This window comes from Mastomys coucha, unplaced genomic scaffold (genome assembly GCF_008632895.1).
Source record: "Mastomys coucha isolate ucsf_1 unplaced genomic scaffold, UCSF_Mcou_1 pScaffold14, whole genome shotgun sequence".
Lineage (NCBI taxonomy): Eukaryota > Metazoa > Chordata > Mammalia > Rodentia > Muridae > Mastomys > Mastomys coucha.
In genome coordinates, this window is record NW_022196896.1 from 137,626,746 (window position 1) to 137,639,277 (window position 12,532).

General features: G+C 39.2%; 1 pseudogene; it reads right to left on the reverse strand.

The window, feature by feature from the left end:
- Positions 1-10,650: 10,650 nt before the first annotated feature.
- Positions 10,651-12,176, reverse strand: LOC116089508 (annotated as a pseudogene).
- Between the last annotated feature and the right edge of the window lie 356 nt (positions 12,177-12,532).

The following is a 12,532-nucleotide window of genomic DNA, read 5'->3' on the forward strand; positions in this document are numbered from 1 at the left end:
TCTATCCAAACAGCAGACCTAAGTTCTGACTTTCAAATTTACTTAAAAAAAAATCTATATTCTGCATGTGCTGTTTACTGAGTATTAGCTGAGGATTCATCATCTGTAAATACTTCAAGAGGTTCTCTGAGCAAAACATGCTTGACTCTTAACAGCCATGTGAACAAAATAGAATCTCTGCAGAAGATTGGAGGAGATACAAATGCAAGAAACATTCATCCTTTTTAACTGAAAATGCGTGTTTGGAAGTACAACCATTGTGAGCTAGGAATATGTTTATGTTCTCTTAATTGACTGGTATAATTTGCTTAAGATCAGAAAAAGTGGAAACTGAAGTGGAATTAGATGGTCCAATTAGAATTGTGATTCCACAAAAATTTTGTGACTCAACTATATCATTGTGTTTAAAACACCAAATTTGCCACAATGCCATGCAATGATTTTCTAAAACAATTAGTAGCATTAGTCATATCATTATGCATATTAAATATGCAGAAAGTAAGAGGTCTATGGTTAAAAAATAATAATAAAAACACACTGAGTCTCTTTTCACACACACACACACACACACACACACACACACACACACACACATGAGAAATGTACTTTAAAATTTAAATTCAACAAACAGCAGTAGAAACTCCACAATAATAAGATGAAGTATGCCTCAAATTTTCAATTGGGAATACAATCATAGTACAGAGATAAACTGGCTTTAAATAGCAAGGCAACTTGATGCAGACCATTAATTTTGTTCCTGGAGACACTTTATATCATTTCTATTTGTAGCAGAAGTACAGATCATTGTAACTGGAAGGATCTGTCTCATTTGAGATCAGATCAAAAAGTAATTAAATTTTTAGACATAATATTCCAAAGGAGAACACAAAAAGCCTCAATAAAGTTCAATTCTTCACTTAGAAGATTCCCCTCTGTTTGGATCATGATAGATAGACACTCCCAGCAAAAACTCACTATTAAGGGAATAATAATTCTAGCAAACATATTTTTTAAAAAAAAATAGCATGGAAGTGTGAATAAAAATGGCCCCAATAGGCTCATAAATTTGAATACTTGAACATCTGGGAGCAGCACTATTTGAGAAGGATTAGGATGCATAGACTTGTTGGAGTAGGTGTGGCCTCGAAGGAAGTGTGTCACTGGGGGTGGGGGAGTAGGAAGTTGAGATTTTTAAAACACTAAACCAGGCCCAGTGGTTTTCTCTTTCTGTTGTCTGCTGATCTAGAAGTAGAACTCTCATACTTGTCTGCCTGCATACCATCATATTCTCATCCATGATAATAATAGACTAACCCCTGAAACCATAACCAAGCCCCAATTAAATGTTTTCTTTTATATAATAGTTGCCATGGTCATGGTCTTCAGAGCAATAGAACAGTAACAAAGATAGGTGATATCTTCCATTTTATGAAAATGATATTGCTCTAAATTAAAAGAGCATAAATTAAATGGATTAAGAAGGACATTAACAAGATGGCAGAATAGCAACAAGAGTTTAACAAGTACCTATAGCTAGTATGCCATTTAAAAACTTTGGGTCTCAGATAAGGGTTAGAAAGCTTCATAGAGCCCAAGACCTACAAGAGCTGTTTGAAAAGCTAGGCCCACTCCTAAAAGTATTTCTAGCTGCAGTATAAACAACAATGTCTATAAATCAGGCTGTAGCCTCTTTGACTTGGTTTCACATCAAGAACTATCTGGCAAGGGGCCCAGGAGGAAAACTCACATGCATTTCATTAACACATCTATAGATCTTAGCCACAGCAATGGAAGGGGCCCTAATGAGCTAGTGAAATGGCTCAGTCAGTAAAATACTGTGGGCAAACTTAAGGAGAGTTTGGATCCCTAATACCCACACAAAAGGCTAGGCATGGCAATTGAGAGACAGGAGGATGCCTGGGACTTGCTGGCTAGCCAGTCTAACCAAACCAGTGAGTCCAGGTTCAATGAAACACCCTGTCTCAAAAATAAGATGAAGAAGCAATTAATTAAGATGTCTAACACTGGCTTCTGGTTTCCATATGCATACCTACATATGTGCATGGACATCTGTGCACCCATGCAAGAACACACACATAAAAAGGGAAAAGGGCCATCAACAGCCCCTTAGCAAAGCAAAAACAAAACTAAAGAACTATTTTCTTGATAAACATGTTATAAAAATTCTAAGTAAATTACTTTTGAACCAAATTAAGACTTTAAAAAGGTCATACACCATAACTAAGTTAATTTCACTCCAAGGATGAATGGTTTAATATATGCAAGTTAGTAGATTTAATACAAACCATGTTTTAGTTTCTTGTCTGTTACTGTGATAAAATACCCTGATAAAACCAACTTAAAAGAGAAATATCTTGTTTTTTATTAGCGTTTGAGAGGGAATACGCTCTATCATGTCTGGGAAAGCATGGGATCAGTAACATAAAGCCAGCTTATCATACTATCTTAGCAGTCCAGAAGTAGAAAGAGAACAGAAAGTAGGGCAAGGCTATAAAAAAAAACCTGAACCCACTTCCTAAAACTTCTACCTTTCCAAATAATGTCACAAAACCAAGTGTTCAAATACATGATCCTATGAAAACATTTCACGTTTAAACCATAACAGCACCATAAATAGACTTAATGACATCAATCATGTGATCAACTCAGCAGATAATGGAAAAACATTTTACAAAGTTCAGCAAACCTTCATAATAAAAAGTCCTGAAGAAACAAGGCATAAAATAACACACCTTATATTTTGTGGGCAATGCCACTTTAATTATGAGAGGAATTGCACCAAATATTAGATTGCTCTGGGGGCTTTGAATATCTCAGAATGAATTCTTTCAATCCATTAGTATGGGACATCTCTTTTTATTAGTATCATTTCAGTTATCACTAATGCCTTATAGTTTTCAACACAAAGAGCTTTCATCTTAAGTAAAACTTATTGCTGTGAGTCTTAATACTGCCTATCAACTTCACAAGCTCTCTAATTATCCAGAAGGGAAATCTCTAGGTATGTCTGGAAGGAATTATCTTGATTGGGTTAAGGTGGGAAGACTCACCCAAAGTAGGAATAGTTCCATTCTCCTGGCTTGGAGCTTGGACTGTAATAAAAGAGAAAACTAGCTTCGCACACTTATTCATCTCTTTCTTCCTCTCAATTGCAGATGCAATGTAACCACCTACCTCAAGATCCAGCCACCCTGACTTCCCCACCATGATCCCTTTTACCCTTAAGCATCAGGCAAAACAAATTCTTTTTTTTATTGGTTATTTTATTTATTTACATTTCAAATGTTATCCCCTTCCTAGTTTCCCCTCTGCAAACCCCTTATGCCATCCCCCCACCTCTTTCTTCTATGAGGGGGCTCCCCCACCCACCCACCCACTCCTGCCACACCACCCTAGCATTCCCCTATGTTGGGGCATCAAGTCTTCACAGGCCCAAAGGCCTCCCCTCTCACTGATGCCAGATAAGGCAGTCCTATGCTACATAAGCAGCTGGAGCCATGGGTCCCTCTTTGGTTTGTGTACTCTTTGGTTGACGGTTTAGTCCCTGGAAGCTCTGAGGGGCAGGGGTCTGGTTGGTTGATATTGTTGTTCTTCCTATGGGATTACAAAGCCCTTCAGCTCCTTCAGTCCTTCCTCTAACTCCTCCATTGGCGTCCCCATGCTCAGTCTCACAGGTTGTCTGCACATCCATATCTGTATTGGTCAGGCTCTGGCAAAACCTTTCAGGGGACAGCCATATCAGTCTTCTGTCAACAAGTGCTTCTTGGCATCAACAATAGAGTCTGAGTTTGGTGTCTGCAGATCCCTAGGTGGTACAGTCTCTAGATGGCCTCTCCTTCAGTCTCTGTTCCACTCTTTGTACCTGCATTTCCTTTAGATAGGAACAATTCTATGTTAATCTTTTTGAGATGGGTGGGTGGCCCCAAGCTCAAGGAAGGAAGAACAAAGTGTGGATGCTTCAGTCTTACTTAGAAGGACGGGACAAAATAATCATGGGAGATAGAGGGAGGAAGGGACCTGGGAGGGAGAGGGAGAAGAGGGGAGAGGGAGAAGAGGGGAAAAGGAGGATAGGATCAGGTGTGGGAGGAGATGGGGGAGAAGTACATTGAATTCAGGAAATTGAATGGAGGTGTATAGCCCAAGTTCTTCACCCCATACTCCATACTCCCAGCCTCTAAGAGGGTGCTCCCCCACCCACCCATTTACCCCCATTAGCATCCCTCTTCCTTAGAGCATCAAGTTTCCACAGGATAACATACATACCACTGAGGCCATACAAGGCAGTCCGCTATACATGTGCCCAGAGCCACCAACCAGCCTATGTATGCTCCTTGGTTTTTGGCTTAGACTCTGGGAGCTCTGAGGGGTCCAGCTTACTTGACACTGTTAGTCTTCCTATAGGGTTGCAATCTCTTTCAGTTCCTTCAGTCCTTCTTACTCTTCCATATTGGTCCCCAATCTCAATCCAATGGTTGGCTGTAAATATCCACATTTGTCTCAGTCAGTTGCTAGTAGAGCCTCTCAGCAGACAGCCATGCTGCATACACAATATGACCTCAGTAATAGTGTCAGGATTTGATGTGCATGCATGGGATAGATCCCAAGTTGGGCCATTCACCAGGCAGCCCTTCCTCCAGTCTCTGCTTCATCTCTGCCCTGCATTTCCCCTAGACAGGAACAATTCTGGGTTTAAAATTTTGAAGATGGGTGGGTGCTCCCCTGCCTCAACCAGGACCCACATCTATCTACTGGAGCTGGTCTCCTCCATCTCCCCACTTCTTTTGGATTTGTTGTAAGATGATTAATTTCTTCTGTTTTCTTGGGTATAGTTAACCTCTTTATGCTATAGTTTTTCTTCTAGAATTCTCTGTAGGGCTGGATTGGTAGATAGATATTGTTTAAATTTGGTTTCATCATGGAATATCTTGGTTTCTCCATCTATGGTGATTGAGAGTATTGCTAGGTATACTAGCCTGGACTAGAATTTATATTATCTTAGGGTCTGCATGACCTCTGTTCAGGATCTTCTTGCTTCTAGAGTCTCTGTTGAGAAAACTGGTGTAATTCTGATAGGTCTGTGTTTGTGTGTTATTTGGCCTTTTCCCTTGCAGCTTTTAATATTCTTCCTTTTTTCTGTGCACTTCATGTTTTGATTATTATGTGACAGGAGAATTTTCTTTTCAGGCCCAATCTATTTGGTGTTCTTTAGGCTTCTTGTACATTTATGTCTTCTCTTTCTTTAGGTTAGGGAAGTTTTCTATGATTTTGTTGAAGATATTTATTGTCCCTTTAAATTGGGTGTCTTCACTCTCTTCTATGCCTATTATCCTTAGGTTTGGTCTTTCCATTGTGCCCTGAATTTCCTGGATGTTTTTGGGTTAGGAGCCTTTTACACTTAGTGTTCTATTTGACCTATGTGTCAATATCTTATATAGTATCTTCTATGCCTGAGATTCTCTCTTCTCTCTTGTATTCTGTTGGTAATGTTTGCATCTATAGCTCCTGATCTCTTTCCTAGGTTTTCCATCTCCAGGGTTGCCTCCATTTGTGATTTCCTTATTGTCTCTACTTTCATTTATAGGTCTTGGACTGCTTGGTTCAATTCCTTCAGCTGTTTGATTGTGTTTTCCTGTATTTCTTTATGTGAGTTACTCATATCATCCTTAAAGGTCTCTATTATCTTCATGAGATAAGATTTTAGGTCAGCATCATGCTTTTCAGGTGTGCTGGGATATCCAGGGCTTGCTATGGTGGGAGAACTGGGTTCTGATAGTACCAAAATTCATTGGCTTCTGTTGCTTATATTCTTGCTTGCCTCTTGCCATCTGGTTATCTCTAGTGTTAACTGGCCTGAGTATCTCTGTCTGGAGCCTGCCTCCCTCCTTGGAGCCAAATGGAGCTCTGTGACATGGGCTAAAAGGGCCTCCTGGGAGACAGGTAGTGCTGTCTCTGGTTAGAGGGGACCTTCTGTGTTCCTGGTTAGAACAGTCCTGCTGTGTCCCTGGTTGTGGCAAATTCTTCTTCTGAGAGGACAGGCTTTGGGAAGTGGAGGAAGAGGGGGCACACCGATCCACCCTGCCCCCCCTTGGAGGTGCAAACAGGAAGGGAGATGGAGTCACACAGAGGGGAGAGGTCCTGCATCCACTGGGCTCTCTGTGGGTCCCAGCTGGGGTGGTTATTTGGGCAGGGGGTCTCACCTATGTTCCTGTTTACAGAAGATCTCCTGGGAGACCTGCCAGGTTCAATTTTTTTTTCAAGTGTAAACTCTTTAAAGTATACATCTATTGAAAGAACCATGAAATATTAGCCATGGTGTCTTAGGGTTTTAAAGGAAAATATTTATTTGTGCAGATATTTGAAATAGGAAGAACATATATATGGTCTCTAGTATCCATCATGCTTACATTGTCTGTAACCTTCACTGCCTATTATTCTCTCATGGTTCATGAGCTAAACTGCCCATCATCCTTGCATAGTCTGTGGTTGCCAATGTGCATCATTCTTGCACAGTTTGTGGTTGCCAGTGTCCATAATTCTTGTATGACCTACATCTCCTTGATTATGAGTGGAACCCTAGACTAAAGTAAGATTTCATTCCTGGCATTATGTTACCTCATAAGGCTAAAAGGATATAAGCCTAGTAGATCCAATCTGATTACATCAGCCCTTCAAAATAGTTTTTTTTTTTTCCCTCCAGAAAAAAAGCATAAATAGGAGTTGGAGACAGTCCAAATGTGAGAAGAATTTGATGAACTATTGAGGCCTTAATGATGGAGGACACCCTTTAAGAAGGAATGTGGGTGGCCTCTAAGAATAGCAATGAGCATCCCATGGCTGACAAGCAACAAAGAAGTAAGAATCCCACATCTACACTTGCAAGGAATTGGATCCTACAAACCTGAATGAGATTAGAGGCAAATTCTTCCCCAGAGCTTCTGGATGATAGCCCAGTGCCTTGACTGTGGCCTTATAAGATCCTTCACATCAAAAGCCCATCTTTGTATCCTACCCAATACCTGTGGCATAATGAGTGATTAATTAATGTTAGTTATTAATAATTAATAATTGTTTTAAACTGACAAACAAGTAATTATACTACCACTTTTTATACTATTAATAAATAGTATTCACAAACAGAATCCTTTGTTGGTATTTTTTTAATTAATTGTAATAACCAAAAAATAAAATTACTGGCATCATAAATGCATTTGAGATTTGCAGGCAGTAGCATTTTTCATGACTTAGTTCAGTGTAGTATGTAATTCTAAAGACCGTATTGCATTTATAGGATTCTTGTTTTGTTTTATTTTATGACATTTTTACTTATCTATTTTTTGTGCTTGCATATATTTCATACATATGTGTGAGTATATATGTTGAGATATATGTGGAGGTCAGAGAACAGAGATATCCATGTGGTAAGTTCTCTTTTTCCACAATGTGGGTTCCAAGATTGAACCTGCTTGGCAATAAGTTCCTAAATATACCCCTAGCCCTAACCTGGACTATTGATTTTGTTTTGTATTTAATGTAAAAAATATCCCTGAAAAAGTAGTGCTCTGATGCTAACAATTTTGATGAAATAATAGATTGGTTTTACAGCCAGTGCCAGCACTGGGAGAGAAATATGTCATTGAGCAAACCCCACTAAACAAAATCATCTCTTTGGAAATAAAAGGGCTAAGAATTCTTGTATTTAAGTAGTAAGTAAATTAATAGGAAAGATAAATATTGCTGAAGACTTTGTACATTGCAATGGTCACCTTTGCCCTGAGCCATCCTTGGAGCTGTTCATATTAGAATATGACCTTAGCCCAGCCTGACACTTTAAAGGCTATGCTCTAAATTAAAATTTTTCATTTGCTATCTGTGATGTTTCCTTAGGTTCCTCCACCTTTAGATCTCCTTGCTCTGTTTTACTTTTTCAAATTTAAGTCTCTCTGAGGACAACTGTGCCTCATGCAAAGAGTGACTTACACCCACACAAAAAAAATATTTCTTGATCTCTATTCATTGTTCCTTATCCTAAATTTATTCCCTCAGTCTGCAATCTAAACTTCTTTCCTGCTCACTAAACATGTCCCATGTTGGGACCCAATGAAGTCTAAGACCACTTCCAAATATTTGACAAATTGGGACTTTAATATAGAGTGAAACATATTGCATAGTATCAGTTGTGAAGTTGAGGGACTAGGAAATATCCCTTATTGTCATGTAATAGAACCTCCTTTGAGAATATCACAACATCAAGCCAATTGGCCAGTGTTTGTCAACACCCTAGACATCCATTTCCGCAACTGGAAGCTGCAAACACAAGACATAGAATCAATGAACATGATGGCTTGTATTTTCCATGCATTTCTTTAGGATATACTATTATCAAACAGCAGGCCAGAGGAGGACATGTTTATCTGTTCTCAAACTTAGCAAAGGGTTGTAACAAGTTATCCACAAGCATTCTGATTAGTCTGTTTGTAATCTATAAGAGAGATGTGTCCACTCATACATTTCATTTCACTAGCAGGAGAATATTAGAGGCAAAGAGAGAAATACATGATGCTATAAAAGACATCAAGGAAATGCAGTCAGCTTCTAATATGTAGAATTTGGATAACTTTGGCTTGCTAATGCTAGATTGTAAGAGAATCCCTGTGTAAAGTTGATACTTGGAAGAAATCATGAGGATCTGAAATTAATTTCTTAGTCTTGAACTTTTTTTAGAATTAAAAATAGCTAAAATCAAATATCTTATATTAGCCATAATTCTCCTCAGTAAAAATTACTTTGTGTCATCACCCACCACTCCTTATTTATTCTCTGAGGTATTAATTCACAAAGTGATATCGTCATTCACACTTATTTTTAAACTGAAACAATTAATGTCCTTAAACTCAATTTCATTTGCCAGTGATATAGGAGTCAAAACTAAAATTGGGAAACTCACTTTAAAAGCATTATTTTAACAAAGTATTTTAGTATAAAAATTTCAGGCTACACATAAATTTTCAAAATATATTTTAGTCTTTTAAGCATGAATTTTCCTTAGGATATATACTTTTATGCCTCCATATTTTCTTTTCCTTGTTTGTTGCAGTAGAAACTTCTGATTTCCTTGGAAAATCAGTTATGGCAAATGATGTTTTGCTGGGCACACAGGTGAAAAGATGTTTTGCTAAAGCAGAGACTTTTGTTTTTGTTTTTGTTTTTTGTTTTTGGAGACAAGATTTCTCTGTGTAGCCCTGGCTCTCCTGGAACTCACTCTGTAGACCAGGCTGGCCTTGAGCTCAGAAATCCCATCTCTGCCTCCTAAGCACTAGGATTAAAGATATATGCCACCACTACCCAACAAAGACTTGAAAGAATGTTTTCCTGAAGCAGTCACAGGTGAAAATATGTTTTTCTATAGCAGACAGATGAAAGGATGAGTTTAGAAAGAATATAACTATGAACTCATAGACCGTGGGAGCATGAGCATGGTTCACTTTGCTCCACCTAGCTATTCTTCGCTGACAGCATGCATCTATTGGTTTGCCTTACATTGCACTGTTGAACTTCGCTTGTGGTAACATCATAGAGAGAAACTCACCAAAGAAATTCTCATGAGATTCCTGTGGCTTCTTGCCACTTCCTCAGACTCAGACAGATTGACAAGCCTTGCATTTCTTCTGGATTGAACTGCAGTTGCTGATTCTTGTGTGGTATCTGCTGAGTGGACTGGTCTGCAGCTGCTAATTCATGTTTGATGTTTGCTAGTAGATTGGACTGAGAACAATGAATATTGGAATCTCCCACAAACAACTATTTCTAAACAAATCCACTTCCCCCTTATCCTAATAACCTTTCCTTTCCACTACCTCTGGTGGGTGGTGGGCTAGAAGGGAAATTGAACCCTTATTAAAGTAGGTTGAGAAAAAATTATGCCTACAGTTTATTTTCACTTTTTTATTGTTTTGCTTGTTTTGCTTCAATTTTTTTGAAAGCATCTTTTTTAGCCTTTCTGGCCTCAAAAGGGCCAGGTAGCTGAGAATGACCTAGAACTTCTGATCCTTCTGCCTCTACCTCCCAAGCACTGGGATTACAGGTATGCAGGTGTTAGGATCAAGCCCAGAGATTCATGTAATCTAGGCAAGCATAAGACTAACTAATACATATCCCCAGCTCTCACACTAGTCCTCAACCCCACAATTCCCTATCCTCACACTCTATTCTTGTTAACCACATATCTCAAACTGTAAAGCCCAGTCCCAATATCACCTCTTCCTAGACATACCAAATTACCGGTCACTCTTTCTAGGTCCCACTCCTGTCCTTCTCCTTGGTCATGCATCAGGCATAGGAATTGGAAAGAAACAATCTGGGTGTGATGTCACTTGTTAAAAGCCTGTGCAAGAGTGGGACCTTATAAGACAGAAAAGAAAGATACCTAAAAGCTACCTTAATATAAAGAAACAAACTCATTCCTTAAGAGAAAAAAAAGAATTTTTTCAAAATAACCTTTTTAGCAAAATATTTTTCTTATTTTTTTCATTTTTAAAAACCTTTTATTTTCAAGAAATGCAAGTACTCTCCAGTTGAAAACATTCTAAAGGTTGTGGACTGCCACTAAAGCTGCAGAGAGGAATGGCAACAGGAACTGAATTTTGTTTCCATCTATGGTTGTAGGTACACACGAACATTTTTAGGCTGTGATCTTTGTCAGGACTCCATTGGTGTCTGTGGGCTCCTGCTCCCACAGGAGCCACTGATAAACCTTTCATGCTGCCAATAACCAGTCTCTCCCGTCTTCCAAATGCTTCGTTTACTGAAGAGACAGTGCCTATGTCCCAAACCTGAAGCCCTTCTTTCTGTCCTCCAAAGGCATAAACAAATGGCAAATCAGGACAGCATGAAGAACAAAAGAGAACTCCCATTTTCATGTCTCTAGAATGAATGAGACTTGACCTATCTCCTAAGATGTCCCAGATCTTCACAAATTTGTCTGCTGAAGCAGTTACAAGGCAGCCTTGGATCTGACTGCTCAGATCAAGGCCAGAGATTTCATCGTTGTGTGCTTTAAGTGTAAAAATTGGCTTATCTGAACGTGCCTCCAGATTATATACAAAAACAAGAAATGACATGGTGAGAAGTGGCTCCAGGTCATTCTCTTGATCTGCCCACTGAACCGCCATAGGCAGTGATTCTTGCTGGGATCTCTACAGTCATACAGAGCCACCAATTTATCATAGGACCCAGAAATCAGAGTCTGTGCTTCAAATGGATGAAACTGCAGAGTCTGAACCTTGTCTGTATGTTCAGTAAGCCTGGTTGCTGACTTTCCCACAGACAGATCCCAGAGAATTACAGTGCTACCTGCTAATGTACTTGCTAGCACAATTCTGACTGTCTTATTCCAGAAAAGGTCAAGGACAGCATCAATATATCCTTCTGCTGTGGAACTCTTCTTCCCTTTCTTCCTCTTTTTAGAAAACTTGCTTCCCATCGTGAAGACTGGCTCTATAGAGTCCACAATATCCAAGTCCCACACCTTAGTGACAGGCAGGAGTCATGTTTCCCACAGGAGTCATCTTCCCAATGTAATTTCTAGTAGACACATCTGGGCTAGGATCAAAATCCAGCTATTCCACACTCAGAGGATATGCAGACAGGAGTATGTCATGATGGACATAAAAAGACTCCTTGATTGTAAACGTGTACCTCTAAATTGCACTGCTCTTGTTCAGCACAGCCACAAACCATGAGGTTGTCAATTGGCTTAATCTAGAAATCTTCATGCTCATATTATTCCATGTCTTTCAGGATGACATATGGATCCTGATAATTACTGCCATAGATCGTGAAATCCAACAGAGATTCACCAATAGTCTCAGCATCTGGGTTGTCCTCTTCATCATAATTATCTAAATCATACTCAGCCAGCTCATCATCATCTAGCGTATGGTCATCTTGTGGATCCCCATCCTCCAGGCACTCTGCATGCCATCTTCTGAAGGACTGCTTGCCTCCTCTTTCTCACCCCCACCTTCTTGTAATTTTCCTTTTGCTTCAGCAATGAGACATTTCACTTCTTTACTTAGCTCTACCTTGTCTGGCATCTCTTTGGCCATGCCTCAGTGGACCTAGGCCAAGCAGGCCACTTGGCGGCTGCAATTCACCATCTTTGGCTTAAACTCAGCACAAGCTGGCAACCTGGTCACTGGGAAAGACTATTCTGAGCTCCTTGAAAGGGAACAGTGCCAGAAAAATATTTTTTATGCAATGTATTTTGGTCATGTTTCCTCTCCTCCAACTTCTCCCAGATAGCTTCCCTACACACATAACTTTATAACTTTGTGTTCTTTCTCTTTCAAAAACAAAACACAAGGAGCAAAACCAAAAGAAAAAAAGTAAAATCAAAATAACAATAAGACAAAAAAAATGTCAAAACAAAGCAAAATGAAACAAAAAAGTACACAAAAATGTCATTGAGTTTGTTTTGTGTTAGCCAACTATCCACAAGTGTAGGTAAATACAC